This window comes from Diabrotica virgifera, chromosome 2 (assembly GCF_917563875.1).
Source record: "Diabrotica virgifera virgifera chromosome 2, PGI_DIABVI_V3a".
Taxonomy (NCBI): Eukaryota; Metazoa; Arthropoda; class Insecta; order Coleoptera; family Chrysomelidae; genus Diabrotica; species Diabrotica virgifera.
In genome coordinates, this window is record NC_065444.1 from 212020414 (window position 1) to 212038603 (window position 18190).

Sequence of the window (18190 nt, forward strand, 5' to 3'; positions counted from 1 at the left end):
CAATAATTGAAAAAAACACGATTTTCGGGCGCCATTTTGTTTATAAAAAAAGTAGCACACTATCTGAGGACTTTGCATACCTAAATTATTAATATATAGGATCTTATAATTCGATTCCAGCAATAAAATTGCTGGTAAATAACTTTTCCCAAAAATGGCCTATTCTCCGATAATCAGCTCAGACTATAAGGTAACAATTTAACTACACATTTTACCTAATGCGGTCTTCGTGGATACGTTTTCGGTGACTTGAGACTGTTTGTATATGAAAGTTTAAATTCAGCGTTTTTATGCATATTTGTTACAAAATTAAATATCTAAATTTCATGTTATAATACGTTTTATTGATATTACGAGAATAGTAAAAAAGGCAAAAATGGCGGAATGTTTATTTTAACAGCTTTATAGAAACTGACTTCCTTTGAGCAAAATGTAAAAATTTCATACGGAATCTGCGCCCTTCAACTTTAATTTTTGTCAACTGGACACACTGATCAAAAGGTATCGAAATTTTAGCATCGCGTTGAAATAAATTTTATTTAAAAAAATTGATTCTACGTAGGTATGGTCGAAGCGAAGATCGGTGGGATATGTGCATTTTATCAATGAAATTCGATATTTTTAAGATATTCCAGAAGCCGCTACAGATAAAATGTTTTAACAATATATTAATCATTCAGAATTACTCGACGGATATTAGTACAGTTAAAATAATTAAGGCGATAACCGGACAATAATGATTTAATGAGTGAAATTTAGTTTTTTTTTTATTTAATGACAACAAAAAGCAAGCCCATTAGCAGAACCCAATTAAAAATTATTTTGCACATCATATTTAAAACATTATTTGGTTAAAAAATCTCATTTTTGTTGGCAAAAAATATATTAATTTGTTTGGACTAAATTACAGTTGTGCTTATCTTAAAAAGGATATGTTACTATCAACTTTCACACAGTGTTGCCAAACTGAATTTTGTTATTTTGGGTGTAACTTTTTTCCACGGATCTCCGAGGGTACTTTACCTAACTAACATCCAAAATCGCCAGTCACTTCAAGTGTTGTTTCTGAGGGAACGGTTCATTCTACACAACAATTACAAACAAATATTTTTGTGTAAGAGTATCTCAGCTACATTTTTTTTTAAACATTTTTTTCTAGGAGGTACAGATTCTTGGTAAATCTATATATTTTCCGTTTGTCATCCCTAAGCAGAATTGAGGGGAGTGCCAGGGGTACGAGTAGCAAATTTTTATGAGGATTTTTTATAGTTGATAGCTAGAGTAAAATTCAGACTGATCTCCTCGTTTTAAGAGATTAAATCTCTGAAGACTGCGACTGGACTATTAATGATGTCTAAAAATATTCCCATGGTATCGGACACTCAAACATTAATGATATCATATTTTCGTTGTACAAATGTTGTTCTTCAAAATAAAAACAACGTAAACAATAAACCGCAACCAGAAAGGTGAGTAATTTTCAATGTGATCGAAAACATTTCAATTTCTACCCCGGGTTTAACCAATACGGTTAAGTAAAACAAAAATGATATACTGAAAACAATCATTCGAGTGAAGTTGATTCCCCCGAGGCTATCTTAGGAAAGAAACAATTTATGAGAAATAAGAAAACAATTGAGTGAAGGCAGGGTTTGGTCTCGGAGGAGTGAACAGGCGTCATTGCCCAAAGTGACCTGAGCGCTCTCTATATGTTTCAAAGTTTGTCGTTTGTCGTGAAAGTTGCTTATGGTTTTAAAGCACAGAGATGGATTTGAGGAATATAGTTTCAAAACAAAAAATATACACATTTAACGATTTTTTCTCTCTTATTTTTATCTCACTTTTTTTCTGATTTACAACAAATTAGCCAATATTTGCTCGCGTCGGTCATTCCAGTAGCTTCTACACAATATCCTTGAAAATCCAAAGTAGCTTCTATACAAAATTTAAAAAGCTTGATTTTTAAATTAGGTTGTAGTTTCGAATAAGTTGAACGGTAATTTGAATGGAAGGTTAGAGTAAGTGTTATTATCTGTGTAGGTACTATGTCACCTATTTATTATGATTTAGCATAATACAGCTATTCAGGGTGGCCACAGGAAAACAAACACAGTCATTATCAGGAACTATGACAACATTTTTGAACAAACCAGTGACAGGTCAATTTTCAAATAAAGGAGGGATTTTGGCACTAAACTGATGCAACTGGACTACCCGGGGGTTTTTGAGGTCGTTAAACACGAATATGCCATCAGAAGAGACCTCTAGATCACCTGGTGCCACTGCAAGGACGTCATCTTCTGGAGTTTCGAGGGCTTTCGGTATCAAATTTCGGTATAAATTTATGCAAACGGATTACTTAAGGGTTTTTGGGGTCGCTAAACACGAATATGCCATCAGAATGGAACTCTGGAGTACCTGGTGCCCAGAATCGCTACTAGGGCAAGTCATCTTCTGGAGTTTTGAGGGTTTTCGGCATAAAATGGATGCAAATGGATTACTCGGGGGGTTTTTAAGGTCGCTAAACACGAATATGCCATTAAAACAGACACACGGGGCACCTGGCGCACAGGGTCACTGCAAGGGACGTCATCTTCTGGAGTTTTGAGGATTTTCGGCATTAAATTGATACAAATTGATTACTGGAGGGTTATTGAGGTCGCTAAATACCTTTAGGCTACGCTAAATTTTTTTAACCTATTTAGAAAATCTATATAAATTTTATTTATATCTGACAATGTTTTTCCTTTATATATTTCCAGATCGATTTACTATATTCTATTATGACACTGTTATTATGCGTTGGCGTTACTATTGATCATCGTAATCACTAGATACTCCAGAATCCTTCATCTAAGTCATACTCGTGTTCACCAACCCCAAAAACCTAAAAGTAATTTGTTTTCATGAATTTGGTACCGAAAAGTCTGGCAACTTTAGAAGATAACGTGCCTTAGGCACCAAGTGCTCCAGTGTCTGTTGTAAGGGTGTATTCTTATTCGCCAACACCAAAAAGTAATGAGTAATTCGTTTGCATCAATTTAGTACCAAAAACTTTCGAAACTCTAGAAAATGACGTGCCCTAGGTACCAGCTGGTCCGGTGTCTGTTCTGATGGCATATTCATGTTCAGCAACCATAGAAACCCCATAAGTAATCTGTTTGCATGAAATGAGTACCGAAAACTTTCAAAACTCCAGAAAATGACGTGCCTTTGGCACCAAGTGCTCCAGTGTTTGTTCCAATGGGGTATTCGTGTTCAGCATCCCGAAAGACCTATAAGTAATCTGTTTGCGTCAATATAGTACCGAAAAACCTCGCACAGAGGATGACGCCCATTGCACTGACACCGGAGACCAGGTCGTGTTTAACAACTTCAAAAACCCCCAATAAATCCATCAAAACTTCAGATGATGACGTCCCTTGCAGTGACCTTGGGCATCAGTTGCACAGAGCGTCGATTATGATAGTCGAGGAAATGAAGCTGAAAAAATGGCAAAACCTCGCAATTTTTTCGTCCAGCATCGATTTGTACAAAAATTTGGGATTAGGCTCACTACACCCTCTAGTTCATTTTCTATATTGAGCCGTTGTACGCTTTTGGTTTTTTAAGGGTGAAAACTACCCCTAATTGTAAAAAATGATAAAATAACATTTTAAACTTTAATATTCTCAACATTTGGTTCGTACTAGTTACATAATAATTATTTTATGCTTTAAGATATACTATCATAATATTTCAACCCTTAAAACCCCCCTTGTTGGAGCTATATATAAAAAATTTACTTACCTTAAAGAATAATTTCGGCTTGCATCGATTTACTTAAAAATTTGGGATTAGGATTATCTCACCCCGTACTTCATATTCTATATCATGCTTAAGGGTGTCGATTATTTTTAGGGGTGTCAACTACCCCTTATTGTCAAAAATTAATTATATAAAAACATTGTAAACTTTAATATGGGTAAAATTTGGTTTCGACTATTTAAATAATGATTGTTTTATGCTTTAGATGTAATATCATAATATTTAAACCCTTAAAAACCACCCCTAATGACATTACAGTTTTTAGTAGCAGATATTTTAATAGATCTATACAGAAAAAAAAAGTGGAATTAAAGAATTACAAAAACATTTACCTATTTACAAAAAAATACGAATTTACAAATATGTACAAATTCAAATACAAATAGTTTATTAGTCATCTTTCAGTACCTATACGAACCGGTTCTGTGGTATTATACATACATTGAAAACTATCCATAAGCGGACTATCCGAATTTTTCAAAAAAAAATTCGTTTTATATTCATAGCTTCTTCATTTTTGGCGACAAAAAGTTTTTCCAAAAATGACTTTGTAGGATTTTTGAAGAGTTTTAGGACTGTGTAAACTAAATTTCGTAAGATCCCTTAGTTTTTAATTAGTGTGGGTTCAGAGGGCTCGAATAAGGGGGTGTTTGCTCGTAAATAGAGGTTTTAAACAGCTATATCTCGCTAACTGTTCACTGTAATGCAAATATATGCACAAGGAAATTTTAGTTATTAAAAAAGCTACAATTCAGTAGTTTATCATTTTTTCGAATCTCCAGTATTTTCGGAGATATTTTGAAATAAAAGGTGAAAAATGGGAAATACAAAAAAATTAATTTTTATTTAAACTCAAATTTTTCTAAAATTAGGCCTTTTAAATAGGTCAAACTTCTTGGATGTATTGATAATGCAAATATAAAAAGGAATTTCAGAAAGGTGAAGACCAATTTTTAATTAGGGGGGTAGTTAGAGGGTTGTTTTCACTGATTTTTTCATAGAGAAAAGCAGGTACCAACCTTTTTTTGATTATAAGTTGCTTAATTTTCAGGCTAGAAACTTTTTATTATTATTTTGTGAAAGGACTGTTTGTATACTTAAAAAAAGATTATTTAAGTTTTCCTCGAAAAATTCAAGGTTTTTCCGTTATTTTACTTTGAATATTTCAAATTATGCATTTGACGAAAAAAGCTAAGTTTTAATATGCCGTATCTCGGTTTGTATTGGTCTTCAAGATATTACAGAAAAATAATTTGGTTTGTGTTGCTAAAAGATACAATTTTTGTATCTGCAGTTTTTTTGATTAAATGCATATTTTTCGAGGAATTCTTAAAAAACCCTCTAAAAAAGTCGATTTTTTCATCGAAAAACTGTTACTTTCAAGCGAAAATAACTCGAAAAATATTAGTTTTACGAAGAAAATGTAAAAGACTTTTTTTCTTAAATTACTTTTTACATGGATTTACATGGTTAAATTGTAATGAAAAATTCCCGCCCCCGAGATGGGGCGGCAACCACCCCCAAGCTTTTAGCGTAGAGCGGTATGATATAGAAAATGATTCTTGGACTATTCCCTACCTTCTGTGAAAATTTCAAGTAAATCCATGCTGGACGAAAAAATTGCGAGCCAAAATGCTTCATTTCCTCGACTATGATGGCATATTCGTGTTTAGCGACCACAAAACTCCTCCAGTAATCAATTTGCATCAATTTAATGCCGAAAATCCTCGAAACCCACAAGATGACGTGCCTTCTAAAAAATAAAGTGCGTTTCGAAAATTTTATCAAAAATTCAAGGAGTGCCCGTTTTTTTTGCCGGTGAGTTTGTTCACAATATATCCAAAACCATATACATTATCACTAATTACGAATGAATTTTAGCTATACATACATCTTTTGAGGAAAGTTTGGAGTGTATTAAGAAACGAACGGATAGTTATTAAGTAAATGTATGCAGGTAATAGCATTTTGAAATTAAAATAAATGTGTCTTGGTAGGAAAGTTTGTGTTTCATTTGTCTTAAACAATAATGTAAAAGTTTACATCCATTGTTAGCTTTTGGTTTTCCCAAAGGCGAGAAAGTTGTAATCTTTAGACGGCGCATTGTTCACCAACTCTTGTAAGTATAACGGCTCTTTTTGTATATGTTGCAGATTTTAACAGATAAAAATATTTTACGTCAGTTATATGCGGATTCATAATGTCAATAACACAATGCCAGGAAAAATATCGTTATTTTGCAGCAAAAATATCGTTATTTTGTTGCTACCAGAGTGTGCAACATAGTTAACGAATTTAAGCTAAAACATAATAAGATACTGATGGCAACACAATTTAACACATTCGCGGTCATGACTGCATATGAAGTCATTTACTCCATAAGAATACGTGTATAAAATGACAGCGTGTCCGCGAATGTGTTAAAGAAGGTTTTGAAGAGTCAAATAAGGAAAGTAAAGTGTTAAAATTAAATATAGAGAAAAATAATTACGAAATACGGCGAACTAAAGAAAAACTGATCTTAGAAGCAACAGTAGAGTACGGAAAAATAAGATCTGTAAAGAAAAAACACGGTACTGGAAGATACATTAGGAAAACAAAATAATGAAAAAGAAACTAGAATAAGAAGTAAAAAGACTCTCAATCCTGACCCCCCGGAGGGAGTGTAGTGGTCGACGTGATGTCGTGTATTGCCCGTCTCCAAAGATGTCTGTGGTCATCTCATTTTACTCATGCATAGGTCTTTTGCATATTCCTGTAATTTGATCGATACATCTTGTTGGGGATCGTCCTCGTCATCTACGGCATTCCACCTTTCCTTGTATAATGAGTCTTTCCCGATTGTCTGTGTTTGCTCTCATAACATGTCCAAAGTATTTTAATTGTTGGAGATGGACTTTACTAGAGAGTATTCTGCTAACTTTTATCTCTCTTAAAATTGAATTATTTTTCCTACGGTCCGTCCAAGGATTCGTAACATTCGTCTAAAACAGAACATTTCAGTGGCATCTATCTTCCTTCTTTCTGATTGTCTCAAGGTCCAAGATTTACATCCGTAGGTCAGTATTGGGAATATTAAGCAGTTGTTCAACTTCACCTTTAACGCCCTTTAAATTTGACAGTCTTTCCATATTTTGGTCATTTTTGCCGTGACAACTTTTGATAGATCACATCCACGTTAAATATCTTCCTGTAATGACCTTGCGTTTATGATCAATAATCCCAGGTATAAGTATGAGCTTACAACCTCAAACCGTTCAATTTTAGTTATGTGTGGATGATTGTTATGTAGTATATCCACTATCGTGATCTTCGTCTTTGATAGTTAAACTGCAGACCAAATATTTGACTTTCGTGCTCTTCTTATAAAGGAATGAACAGACTGCTGCGATTTAATCGTTGCGTCTGCGTCGACGACAACATCGCAATGCGAAATTTTCGCGAGACGAATGGCCACGGCGGTTAACGAGAACCAACACATAGGTGCGATGGTTTCTCGCAGCGACAACGTTAACGTTCAGTGTTGCCAATCGGCGGATAATTATCCGATTTGCGTACCTTTTTGTGAGTTGTGGTATCTTCTTCGTATCTTTAAATAAATCGGATATTTGCGGATATTTTTCAGTGTATCTACCATCGACTAAAACTTTCTCATCCATATATTCCCAACAACAACAACACATTAATTTTGTTTGGTTCCACCCAAATTTTTATAAATAGCCTATACTGGATGAATGTTAGCGACATCCGATACCTTTCATCTTTTGACAAAAGGTACATGTGCCGATTCTTTTGTTTAGAATTTAAATGCACAAGTGCATCCACTTAAGGCATACTAATCCAATTCAAATTTCAAAAGATGTTATTTATGAATTTTTGGTTTTTAGTCTTTAATCTTATGAAAGCTAATTCACGCATGATTTAGTTTTATTTTCATTTTATGTAGTGCAGTGCTTAAGTAAACGTCTCGTCTGTTGAAATAAGTTTTGGTTTGTGAAATTTTGCGCCTATGCTATTAATGTAGCTGCAGTTTATTTTGTATTGATTTATTTATTATTTATTTTTCCAGTACCTAGTTTTAGGTAGTTATTACGTTTTAATAAAATAATATTTAAAAGTGTTTTTTTTTACTTAAATAATTATAATAAATTAATATAACTATCCAAATAATGAAATATTTAGATTTATTTATTTATTTAGAATTTAACACTTGATAATACTATATAACTATATAACACTATGATAATACAAAATACGAATAATATAATAATAGTAAGTAAATTAGTAGTAAGGCGTACGTACGCCTTTTCCGCGCTTAGCTACTCATTTGGTATTATTAAGTGGTCAAAAACCGATATAGAAAGTCTTCAGCGGAAAGCAAGAACACTTCTCACAAAGGCACAAACCCATCATCCTCGCAGTGCAGTAGAGAGAACAACATTACCGCGGTATCTAGGAGGAAGAGGACACATGGACATAGGTGAGCAATTGGATAAACAAGTGGCTAACTTAAGAACTTACTTTCAGGCACAGGCTGAATCATCTCCTTTACATCGTGCAATCTGCGCAGTAGATGACTCAACACCGCTTAAACTGAGGGAACAAGAAATGCGCATAAACCACCTATCTAAGGACGAAAAAATGCACACCTGGATGGTTAAACCACTGCACGGACGGCATCTCAATGAGGTCAACCAAGAATATGTCGACAGTAGAGCGTCGAACTATTGGTTGGTATCAGGAAAGATGTTTCCCGAGACAGAAGGTTTCCTACTTGCCATCCAGGATCAGGTTATTTCAACTAGAAATTACCTGAAGTACATTGTAAAAGATCCTCAGGTCCAAAATGACAAATGCCGATATGGATGTCAAACCCAAGAATCCATCCAACATCTTACCGGGGGCTGCCAGGCGTTTGTCGGAACTGATTATAAAGAACACCACGACTCAGTAGGAAATATTCTCCACCAAGAACTAGCTAGCAAACTTGGACTTCTCCAAACCGACCATCTTCCTTATTATCAATGCATCCCTGACAGAATGCTTGAAAACGACAACTACAAGCTATACTGGGATCGCACTGTGCTCACAGACTAAACAGTGGCACACAATATACCGGATCTCATACTAGTTAATAAACTTAATAGGCAAACAACATTAATAGAGGTGGCGATACCTAACAACAATAATCTGCGTGTTAAGCACAACGAAAAGATCGCCAAGTATAGAGATCTCGAAATACAAATAAGGAGACAATGGAGAATGGAAAGTACCCAGACAATACTTATTATTCTTTCTACTACTGGAGTCATTCCAAAGAACCTCATAGAAAACATCAAAAAGCTGGGTCTAAATGAACATCTTTACAAAACTATGCAGAAAGCTGTGCTACTCTCGACCTCCATATGCGTGCGAAAATTTTTGGGAGATACTCCGGCGTACCAAGTCACCTAGGGCTCGATAACACGGAAAGAGTCCCACCAGAGCTCAATCCTTTTGATACCCTAGGTATCTGGGATGAATGAATTTTCCCCCTTAGAGGCAGTGCGGGCCGTATGGCTAAATCTGGGTAAGTAAATAGTATGTATGTATTTACATACATGAATTAGGTAATAAGCAGCTAGGATACGAGATTTTCATCTATAAACGAAAATTTTTAAACTGTGAAATAGAGAATCCAGTAGATTAAAGGGCCGGCTGTTCGAACGCTAATCAGAAATGGAATCAACTGATCATTATCAAATATTTAATTACTGTCAATGTCAACTTTGATTGGGATGCTGAAAACATAATTGATTACAATTATGAGTTAATTAATAATTAATTAATCAATCAATTATGTTAATTATCATAATGATAATTGATTACAATCAACGGATTTTGTTATTTGATGGTTGTTAAGGGGACTAAAAGAATAACATTGGCAACATTGATTTTAATAACACAATAATTTTTGACCTAGCGTACCTTTTCGTGACAAATCGGATATTTTTCGAGCGATCATCGGATAATCTAGAGAAATGCCATTGGCAACACTGTTAACGTTAGTACATTAGTATTAGCACTGCGTTATATTTTGTTATCGCAGTTGGTTGCGTTTTCTCTCATTGTCGTTGCGATTTTACAATGGTTCCAACAGAGAAATTAATAGAATGAGTTAAAAAATATCCAATACTTTATGATTTGTCACACGAGGACTATAAAAATATTAGAAAGAAGGATAAAATATGGGATGAAATTGGTCAAGAGATGAAAGAATGCCGTAAGTATTTTAGTTGTAAGTTTGTATTCACTTTAATTATTTTATTAAAAAATAATTTTTATACATTCACTTCAATTATTTTAGTTTAGAGTTTTTATTCACATTTCAAATATTAAAATAGTTAACAAACTTTTCTCTAGTTGAAAATGCTAAATTGGTTGCACGCCTTGGGTCTCTTTCTATATTGATAAAAGCTCTACCTAAATCTTCTTCAGTTTCTGAAAACTCTAGTCCTTGTTGGTTTACTTTAGTGCGTAAAAAATTATGCAAAATGCAACAAGTTTCAACGATTGAAATTGTCGTTTCAACTTTTGTCTCAATTGGCCTAAAAAATACTCGCCATTTTTGAGCTAAAATGCCAAATGCATTTTCCACCACACATCTAGCTCGACATAAACGAGTATTATAATTTTCTTTTCGTCTGTCACTTCCAGATTGCTTGTAGGGAAAAGGTCCCATTAAAAAAGATTTCAAAGCAAAGGCCTCATCTCTAATCAAAATATGTGGACAAGGTTCCACTTGCCCAGGAAGATTTTGATCTTCAGGAACATTCATTAAACGTACCTCAAATCTCTGGCCCTTGTTTGAATTTTAAAATATGCCTCCGTCGCTATTTTTTCCGTAGCCTCCTACATCAATGTATATAAATTTGTAATTGGCATCAACGATAGCCATCAGTACAATTGAGAATTTTTTCACATAACAAAAATGGTTTGACCCAGTTTTTCCAGGGCATTTTATAGTTACATGTTTCCGTCCAAACTGCCGATGCAGTTAGGAAATTGCCACATATTTAGAAAATCTTCAGCTGATTTTTGCCATATTTCTGTTGTCGGTTCAGGAAGTTAAATAGGCTGTAATCTTTTACGTATATCTTTACATACTTCATTTATAATTATTGTAGAGACTGTTAATAATCCAATACGAAAAGTCTGCCCTATTGTACTGAAGCTGTCGCCTGTTGCTAAAAACCTAAAACGGTATATTTTTTAGGTGAGGAACTAAAGAGAAGGTGGAGAAGTTTACGTGATTCTTATGTGCGATACTTAAGAGTAATCAAAACAAGAACTGGGCAAGGTGCACAAAATAAAACATGGCAATGGGCTGAAAGTATGAAAATGTTCCAACCTTTCTTGCTTTTTGCTAATACCTCTTCAAATATGCCGGAAGTTGCGACTAATGTAGAGTCTGCAACTGAGAAAGATGATGGTGTAGATATTTCGCGTAATGAAGAGAGTGAAATTGGTGATATATCTGAGGTACCCTTACCTACAAAAAATAAAAGAGTCTGCTACTTGCGCTGATGTAACCACCCCGATTGTAGAATCAGAACAAAAAAAAAACGAAAAGTAAGAAATGTACAAAATACGAAACCAACTTCAGTTGACTCTATTATTAGTTGTTTTGAAAGCAGAAATAAAAAACAGAAAAAGACTCCACAAATTTATTGTTTCTATCATATGCAGGCTTGATAAAACAATTTTCTGGAAAACGTCAGGCCGAAAAAAAATTACAAATTGCTGAAATAATTGCCAAGCAAGAGTTAATGCATTATGAAGAGCAGCAGCAGCAGCAGATAGTTGAACTATACCAGAGTGCTCAACCATCAACTTCCAATAGTTACACCTCTGATTCAAACTTCTGTGAAACTCCACTTATTTCGCCGGACCAAGGAACCATTTCCCATAAAGATAATCCAGGTACCAGCAGTTCAGATTGCGAACAATCATTTTCGACTTCAGCAGGCACCTTTTTACGAGTTTATACTCCTTTGTCATGATGATATATAAAAAAAATATATAAAAATAAAAATAAAATGAGTGATGATTTACCTCAAAGTAATGACTAGTCTTTCTTCCGCTGAAATAGATTCACGAAAATTGATATGAAGCTTACAACGGCGGGTGTAATTTCCTCACCAAAATAATCTTATACCTGAGTTTGGAAGGGTATGTCATAATCCGACAGGTATTTTCCTCACCAAAACTGAAATGGTTGTTTCAGGTAGATTTTACTAAAAGGCATTCAAGGAAATTATTTATCTACTATAAAATTACAGTAGGCACCTATAATAATTAATTAATTAATTTCATGGTATTTTATTTTTAGTCATAATTGGAATTTTGACAAAAATGGCATGTTTAATAGAAAGTAATCTCGGTATTTGAAAATTTTATTTTTTTTATAAGGTGAAAGTTTTAGAAAGTGAAGAAGTGTTCTGGAGGCAATAAAATAACTTTCAGTGCGAAATTGAATACTATTGGGGCAAATTTTACAATAACTAGAAGTAGCCTACAATATAAGCATGAACCAGATCTGCAGAAGATAGATCGAAAAATTGTTTCTAACTCTTGTAAACGTAGAGCCGAACAGAATATACTTAAAAACCGCCAAAAATCATTCGCCAAGAGCTTGCAGCTAATTTGCCTGAAACAATTACTACGATTGATGTCTGTTACATGAGAAAAAATATATATAATTATCGACGAAAATGATGCCTGGTCGACTTCCTTCCAATATTGATGAGGTTCAAGAATTTGTGAAGAGCTGTGCTCAAAAAACAACCAAGGAGGAAAATTTTCTCTTTATAAACTGTGTCAAAAGTAAGATAACTGTATTTAGTTGTGAATGTGAAACAAATATAAGATTTTTAGCAACATTGATTTTTATACAGAGAGGGGCAAAATTATGGAATATATTCATTTTCTCTAAAATGGACGATTTTGTACAAAAAACCCCCAACCACGTCGAATTTTATTTTTAAATCCCAATTTTTTGGCATATCTATATTTCATATTAGTGACGTCATCAATCAATCAATCAATCAGTCAATCAATCAATAATTTCACTAATGTTTATATTACTGCATAGAGAATATAACACCCTTTCAAATAAGCTACCACACGACCCCTATTCCCATTTAAAAAATCATTGATTACGTGATCACGCACAGTTAGATGACGTTACTACTATGAAAATATAGGCCAAAAAATTGTAATTTAAAAATAAAAATAGACCTGTTTCGGGGTTTTTCTCCAACATCGTCCGTTTTAGAGAAAATTAATTTATTCCATAATTTTGCCCCTCTCGTATATTATATGTATGGCACAATTACTGTACCACATATTATTTGCAATTATTCACTATTCATGGGGCAATTAATGGGCATTATATTTCTTTATTATACTGTTTACTGCCAAACAAAAAAAAACAGAAACTTAAAACAATCTTTTCTCTTTGTTAAAATCAGAAATTTTTAAAGCTCTCGAAATTGAGTTTAATCCTAGTAAAGTCTTTGTAGATTTTGAAAAGGTTATATTTATACATAATGCAATCATTCAAATGTGCCCAAACACTGAAATACATGATTGAAGATTTCACCTAAGTACACCAAACTTGGTATAGAAAATTCAGTCTCTTGATTTAACATCAGAATATAAAAATGATTCTGAAGTAGGCTCAAACATACTTTTGGCCTTACATTATATAAAACCGGAAGACGTATCAGATTGTTTTGTGTTTGATTTAATGTCATGCAAACTATAAAATGAATTTTTTTTATTACTGCAGTCTGCAAGTAAGCTGAGAAAAATGTAGAAAATTTACGTACGACTGGTCTATTATTTGACAAATAATGACATTATTTCGAAGTCTATTAAGTACGATATAACGCCCAAGGGGGTGTTATAGAAAAATAACGCCCTATCGCCTATTAAATTTAAATAACGAGTTAAATACTGTCAAGTTGACAAATAAAACTCTAAGTAAAACTATGGTTACCACAATTAGGTTACGACTATTTCTGGTAAATGTACTTATTCGAAAACCAATTAATTCAACATTTATTCAAATTTTTTGCATATAAAGAATAATTTAGTCGGACATTAAACGTTGAAGGCATCACGGGTATTATAATAATAAAATATCGCTTTCGGTCAACGTATATACCTCGGGCCGAAGGCCCTCGGTCTATACACTATTGACCTCAAGCGTTATTATCCTTATAATACCCTTGGTACCTTAATAACTATAATAAGTTATTAGTCTAATCAAATGACTATAATGGAATTTGTAAAGTGTGTTTCTTATTATAGTAAATAATAAGTAATAAGTTATACGTTTTGCACATTATCTATATTATAAACTATTATTACAACGTAAGGAAATGAATGTCTTTTATTCGGATTTCGGATGCTTTCATAATAATCGTTCTTAAATTACATCTATCTTTTATATTTTATTACCTGAGTGAGTTGGTGAGGAAAATACCTACCGGATTAATATGAACCCTTAAACTTGGTGAGGAAAATACCTGTCGGATTATATGGTTCTACTGGTTGGTGAGGAATTTACCTCCGCCCGCTTAGAAATATATTCTCTTATTAAGTTTACAATTTCATCAAAATAAGCAATTTTCATTCTGAAGTATTTATAAAGACGTTTTTCGTCATTTCGAAGTTGTTGCACTAACGTATGAAATTCTCCTTTTTGATGTCTTTCCAAATTTTTCTCATGAGTCCAAATTTTTCATTTTCTATAAAAAATATAAATAGATATTAAAACTTGCACATTATATGAAAACAGATTTTTGGTATAATATTTCCAGTTGCCTAGGGAGTACATAACAAGCCAATCTTTAATTTTAATATACTTATATTTAGATATTGTTACGGGTTAAAAGTCGCTAAGCAACTAGAAACGATTCTTATAAATAAGATTGTCATAATTTTTGCTTTATTGTCACAAGTACTGGCCTAAACAATTATAAAAATCAGGCTTCTATATTGTCTTGAACATTAGCGGCTATCAAGCCATTTTTAAGTCCGAAATCATATAGAAAATCAGGCATGAAGTAGGCTTTAGGTATACATTGCTACCTGTCTAGTAAGGGTCATCTCTTTGTCTTTACCTGTCTAGTGTCATATCTTACTCACTTTTGATTTACACTTCATGAGGACAAGTTAGTATTGTCCTATGAAACTCCTTGAGGATATTTAATCAGAAGTAATCCAGATAACTAATTAAGAAATATTCAATTTGATGAAGTTGACGATTGTCTTGCTCAGCAAGGATTTAAAATATCTGGATATTTAGGTCCCCAAGACCTTTCTTTTTGGCCATACGCTATCTTTAAGGTAAGCTTTGTTTTTTTAACACCTGATTCGTTGTCTAAAGGGAAACCTTTAGTAATTTTAACTTATACCTTTTGCTCTGCTTGCATGCTGATGTATCTATTCATTTCAGGCCAACAATTTTTCTTTCTCTCCAATTCATTTTGATGTTGTGAGTTTTTTTTGAAACACCCTTGTCCAGGGTCGATATTTATATAACCTGTATATCTGTGAAGTATCCAAGTATATAAATGCAGTACGACATCATCCACGTGTATAACATCGACGAAAAAAACATAAGGTAGGATCAAACCAATACTTCTCTTAAAAGAACGTTGTTTTGCCTGTCTAAGCCACCACACCATACAGCAGTCTGACAAATATCTCGGTTTTGTATTTTTTTCTTGTAAATAGTACCTAAATATAATATTACATAGTTTTAAGAATTATAATATGGGTGTACGCTGAAAAGAATATTCTTAGAGGCAAATATAAACTTTAGTTGAGCTTTTTACCTTTTCCTTTTGGGTTTTTTTATATTTTCAATTAAGATTAATATGAATTTTTTTAGTTTTGGTTAATAAGAATAAATAGTTTGTGAATTCTCCGATTTTTTTTTATTTCTTATTATTATTTTTTTGTTTGGTAGAAAATAAAACTAGTTATTTACCTTCGCATACCTTCAATAAAAACCGGTAACATCGGCGGAGAGTAACAATATTTTACCTTTGATCCTCCTCTTGTGCTAAAGTTACCAGCAAGATCAAATCTTCCTCCGATTCTGAAGAATCCATTCTAGACTATGTTGTTGTGGTCGGTTCAACGTGATCAATGAGAAAAAACACGTCGTCGTCACGACGAATAATCGCAGCAATGTGTTCATCACATGAAAAAACGCTGTCGCTTATATTGCGAGAAAAATCGTGTCGTCGACGCACCGATTAAATCGCAGCAGTCTGTTCATTGTTTAATATACTCCCCATATAGGCCTGTATCCCACGTACCAAAAAAAGTTGACTAATATCAAGCTGAAAATTTGTTAATAGCTTAACGGTGTCTGATCGGACAAACTTTGACGTACGGGAACACTGGAACAAGGGAAGTTTTAATTGTGAAACAGTTTAAAAATTTGGAATGTCAGATTATGAAAACGTCCCATGTATTTTGCCGGACAGAACATCCATTAATTTGTTACCCTTTCATTAAACTCTCATGCAAAAATCAGACTGCTATTATTAACCAACATCATTCCTGTCATTTGACATGTTCTTCGTGTTACACTCATTAAAATGTCTAGTTGGTGATAAACACCAGTCTGATTTATGCATGAGAGTTTAATGAAATGAATAACAAATGAATTGGAAGTTCTGTAGGACAAAATACATAAAACGTTTTCGTAGTCTGGCGTTCCAAATTTTTAACCTGTTCCCAATTGGGCCATGTTAAACAAAAAGCAACCAACCCTCAATTTGTAAATTAAGAGAAAATTAACTTTTTATGTTTTTCTAAATATTTAATTTTCCGTCATATTTTTTTAAACGATAACTTCACTAATCAATAGTTTAATTTTAGAGCAATTTTATCGTAGTTGTATCAAAATAATCCTAATAAATTTTTACAAAAAAAATAGCCATATTGAGGGTTAGTTTCTTTTTGCTGTTGGAAATATATCTAATAAAATACAATCTGCAAAATCCAACCAACCGACAAAATCCATGAATAAAACCGAATAATTTCAGTCAACTCAGTAATACCATACAGTAGAATTTCTACTATTAAACATAATATCAATACAAATAAAAAATATGCGATAATCGTTCAAAACAACAAACCATAATATTTAAAAAGTAAGATAAACATAGCCTTAATCCTAAAACTTACCATTTTCTGCAATTTCGCGAGCCGCTTTAATTATTAATTTTAACAGTTCTTGATTTAAACATATTTTTCGCATTAAAGATTCAAAGATTTCTTCATATAATAGATATAACACAACAAATATTTTAATATTTAAGCACGAACTAATATTGGTCAGTACCTACACGTAAAAACAAAAAGATGCAACATTCCAGGAACCGTAATCGGCATAACAATATCAACCCACTTGGCTGGTACTTTTCGACAGTGCAATGTAATAATATGTTCATGTTCAGTCACACAAACAATCCAAGTGGGTTGGTTGTCTTATGCGAAATCTTAAGTGAACTATTATTAAACAGAAATAATTTGGAGTAGTATTTTTCATGGTTTAATATTTAGAATGGCTTGGTTGCTTTTTACACAATGTAGAATACACATTTTTAAATCGATATGTGACATTATCTTGTTTTCCCCAAAAATGTGGGTTGGTTGCTTTTTGCATAACAAGGCCCAATTAAAACTTCTCCTGTTCCAGTGTTCCCATACATAAAAGTTTGTCCAACTAGACACCGTTAAGCTATTAGCAAATTCTCAGCTTGCTATTAATCAAGTTTTTTTTCGAACGCCGGATCCAGGTCTAAAAAGGTAGGTATTACGAGAATAATACCAATGCGTTTAGAGTTTTACATTACAAAACAGTTAAGAACTTACACAAACTTACCGAATATAATCATAAACCTAATTTAACGTTATTAAATACTTGTACTAGAAGGAAAATACCCATTATCCAAATTTTCAGCTCCAATTATGTAATTACGCTTACGTTCTAGCTCTAGGTAGTGATGAATTAATTAATTAATTAATTCTGTATCAGAATTAGCATACTGCCGCACGCTGCAACGAGAAGAAACGTTGTAAAGTTTTGTTTTAGCCATCTTCTGGCGAAAATCAAAAGTAAACTGGAAATTTTCACTCAGGGATCATCCACTAAATAAACTTTTTCCTTAAAGAAAATAGTTGCTAGCTGGAAAGTTAAGCACTCCATAAACTGATTAAGTTTTATGAATATTTTATTGGAGTTCATAGTTTACTTTGTTCTTACCAAAACTTAACTAATATGAAGTTTTGTGTTAAAAATTAACTAGCATGA

General features: G+C 33.1%; 1 long non-coding RNA gene across 1 annotated transcript; it reads left to right on the forward strand.

Annotated features, from left to right (window-relative positions):
* The first annotated feature begins 15043 nt into the window (after positions 1-15043).
* Positions 15044-15838, forward strand: LOC126879803 (uncharacterized). The gene is made up of 2 exons (XR_007696276.1): positions 15044-15204; positions 15314-15838. It is a non-coding gene; the product is annotated as an uncharacterized LOC126879803 (long non-coding RNA).
* Positions 15839-18190: the final 2352 nt, after the last annotated feature.